Raw genomic sequence first — 4,199 nt, forward strand, 5'->3', positions numbered from 1 at the left:
TAAAAAAAAAATTTGTGTTTTCCCCTCAGATGAAAATCTAATTGTTTTTCCATTATTATATACTTGTAATAAATAATAGGTGCAAGTAGTTCTTAACACTGTAAAATCTATTTACTTTATTAAACTATAAATGTTAAATACTAAAAATGTAATTTGACTTGTATAATTATTATCATATATTATATAAATGTATTCAATACACTAGGACCGTTTAATTGCATTTAATTATATAATAGTACCCTGCATTTTTTTTTTTTTTTGTAATTTTATTTGCTTATTATTCTTTGTTAAATACATATTTAGAAATTAATAAAGCCGTTATTTGTTTCTGAGTAATTTATTCCATCTTACTTTAATTTGAATAAGTGCGTATTGTTAGAAGTCTTGAATGAATTAAAGAGATAACCCATTTTGTGATACAACTAAACATAGAAAACAGATATATTCTATATATTTCTGTTTACAGTTATACATTAGGGTCTTGTTAATCGAATATGGGATAATTACTCCAAACAATCCATTTCTCCAATCTTGTTCAAATGAACAAGACTACTAATATGGTCTTAGATAACTATACCATACATCATATATGATACATGAGTAAACCTTAAATTATATCTTTAATATGATATTTAAGTATAATGAAAAACACATTAAGGTGTGTTACATTCAGATATAAAGTGGATAATAAAGAAATAGTAGGAAAATAATAAATTATAATATACAGGGTGATTTTTTAAGCATGCTCACCCCATTTTTATGCTTAAATTATGCATATATTCAAATTTTAATTTTTGGAATTTTTAAGTGTCATTAAAGACGATAATTTCGAGTACTTAGATTTTTCACAACATTTAAGGAGTATCCTGTGGCAATACTAACTTTTGTTTTTCAAATAACAACCTATATGTTTTAAAGCAAAATGGGATTCAGATAATTTTTCTGAAAATGTTGATGTATCGTAATCGAAATTTGAACGAAAACTTCCTTAGTTATTCTTCTTCAAATACTAAGGAATAAGGATAATATAGTCTATCTGTCTATTAAATACTAAATAGTTTGTAAATGGATACGAGCTCAATAATTATAATTCGGTGTGCATTATAAAATATTTGTTAATAATTACTACTTATTAAAATGCTAATGGATTAATATTGCACCTAGCAATGTTCAAAACAAAGGAAATATAAAAAAATATCCTTTTCATTTTATCGAGCATGTTATCTTATACCCTAGGTATCGTTAATTAATTTTTATAACATATTCAGTATACACCTATCTACAATAATACACTAAACAATAGTCAATTGTAGTCGATAAGACAAATGCGACATATTTACATAATTACACAGTTCTAATATGTAATAATCGATTAGAAATACATATTATAATATAAATAAACATAGCTGCTAAACATGTATCCATATTTATACAAGTCCGGTTTGCTTCTAGATTACGCAAGTGCTATAACTTTAAGATAAGATATATTTGATAATTGTATAAATATAAAATAAATAGGAACTGATCAAGATATTACACAGGTTGCACTTTGCCCTCTTCTTCGTCCTATAATAATTAATAAACCACATATTTTATAAAGCACAGACACAGATACCAAATATTGATAACCCTAAACAGTGGAGATAAAATATTTGTGCCCACATGTTAACATCTGTAGAATCACATTTCCATGGAATATTTCCGCTTGAAGCGCTATACCATATTTTTGTCTTTGGTCATAATATCAGTAGTGAGCTATATGTAGACCCTTTTTATTTCGCCTTATCAGAAGCCGATACGACTGGTTAGATGTTATCGATTTGTCATTGAATTTAGTTTATAAATATTAAATACTACCATGACAATGTATAAAATATAATAGTATTTGACGAGGTATTTGATATACCTAATATAATTTTAATATTATTAATATTTATTTTGTCATAATTATGAATATTATGTAAAGTGTTCACTATGCAAAGTGTCAATATTTTGATTTGTTCAAATAATTTTCTTTTAAAAGAGTTGACATTAACATTTTTTTTTGAGTAGACTACCAGCAAAATATTTTAAAAGGGTAAGTTTTTATACGAAAAGTAATAAAAAGGACTAGCTTAAATACATATATTTAGTAAATTAACTTCATTGTTTTTAAATTTAAATTTGTTTTACTTTCAGAAATGTTGAATATTATCTACCAACATGGATATTGCTATTATCCTATTCAAAACTTGCATGTAACTACAACGACTGAGTTGAGAGAGGGTTTCCGAGGAATTTGATCTCATGCTGTTTACGAAGTTAATTAATTGTGTTTAATTTCTACACGCATATTGCACTTTAAAGATGATTACCAATGTTTCTAAATGATACATAACTAAAGGTACCTAATATAACATTATTCAGTTTTTATTAAATGTCATTTAGATTTTTGTATTTGGTTTCAGGCACATTACAAACATGTCTTGATATTCAACGAGCTTAAAATGTATTAATCTCTATAACATGAGATAAAACATATATTTTGGATAAAATTATTTATAGATAGTATTTGCACATATTTGTAAGTAAAACATTTTTTATACTTATTTTTCAGTTTATATCAAACAATTTTACCTCATATATTTGATTTCAGAACAAATTCATACTTAGTTGTTATTTCTATTTTGTGAAACTCAAAATGTTAGCTTAAATGTTCAATTATAATCAACATGTTTATGGGAATTTAAAAACTAGAACAAAGTATTGTCACTTTTGAACATTTTATTAAGTAGGCACTGTACTGCAACATTATTTTAAAATGTAAGTAATAAGTAAGTGTAAGTGTAAGTACCTAATCTTATAAAAAGTACATAGGCTTAAAGACTTAAATAAATACATTTTAATAAATGAACTTCATTGTTTTAAAAATTAAATTTATTTTTACTTTCAGAAAGGTTAGATATTAACCAGGAATGTGGATATTGCTATTATTTCACAAAAATCTTGCATGTGACTACTACAGTTATAGTTCGAGAGAAGACTACCAGGAAATTTAATCTTGTGGTTTGTTAACAATGTTCATTTATTATGTTTAATTTCTATTCTAATGTATATTGCACTTCTAAGATGATTACCAATGTTTCTTTATATAATACATTAGGTAATATTATATTCGTTAGTTTTTATTAAATGTCATTTCAATTTTTATATTTGGTTTCAGGAACATAACAAACATTCATATTGAAGACTTGTGCATACAATTATTATAACAAAACCTAAAATGTCCAATCAATCTGTGAGATATATTTTATGGATAAAATAATTTTTAGATAGTATTTACACATAGTTGTAAGTAACATATTTCTGAATGTTATAACTAAACGTAATTTTACATATTTAGTTGTAAATATTTAATAATAAGCCATTGAAATTGTGAAGACAAATATTTGTAATATTTATAAGTATTTTTAATTTAATATCATATAGTTTATTTTTTTTTTACTCAACGTAGTTAGACAGCCAAAAGTAAGTGTCAAATAAAACTATTAGGTCCAATATTGTAAGATGTTTTAATTTAAAGATAATAATTTGAGCTTAATATTCAAATGTATTTTAATTTTCAATTAATTTTACATTTCATTTGAAGTTGTAAATTTTTTTATAGAAGTAATAATCATATTTAAACTGTGCATTAATTTAAGAATCTACATTAAAACATTATTAATATTTTCAATAATTAATACAGACCGTAAACAACTTTATCTATAGCTATTGAAATTGAAGTAGTGTGTCATATTAAATTGTAATTTGAAACTGCACCGTAAGCAATAAGGTTTATATTATAGTATTAATGTGGCCACTTTTCGATATTTGGTAGTTATAGGTTAGGTTAGTTACATTAAAGACAAAAATTATATTCAGTGGTCGGGACGCTACTAGTTTTTTGTCACACACTAATGCTACGGCTAGTCCCCGAAAAAAAGTAGTTTGCACTTTTAAATTTTCCAATTGAAAATTGATAGTTTATAGTTTGTAGGTACTGATTTAACATTTGGTCACTAGACGGGTTTTAACTACGCAAGTTAATCGTGGATTAAACCCGAAAAAGGCATTAATGTACTCATCATTATTATAATGTAAATAAATAAATATTATAGTTGTTTTAACTATCACCAAATAAGTATTGAAGGTAGCGAAAAAATAATGGTCATTTTTGC

General features: G+C 24.7%; 1 long non-coding RNA gene across 1 annotated transcript in view; it reads left to right on the top strand.

The window, feature by feature from the left end:
* The window catches only part of LOC107883755, a 4,076-nt gene extending 664 nt beyond the window's left edge, over positions 1-3,412 (top strand). Inside the window, exon 3 of the long non-coding RNA XR_001679502.2 lies at positions 3,203-3,412. This is a non-coding gene — a long non-coding RNA (uncharacterized LOC107883755). The remainder of the gene's footprint in view (positions 1-3,202) is intronic.
* Positions 3,413-4,199: the final 787 nt, after the last annotated feature.

This window comes from Acyrthosiphon pisum, unplaced genomic scaffold (assembly GCF_005508785.2).
Source record: "Acyrthosiphon pisum isolate AL4f unplaced genomic scaffold, pea_aphid_22Mar2018_4r6ur Scaffold_20616;HRSCAF=21572, whole genome shotgun sequence".
NCBI lineage: Eukaryota > Metazoa > Arthropoda > Insecta > Hemiptera > Aphididae > Acyrthosiphon > Acyrthosiphon pisum.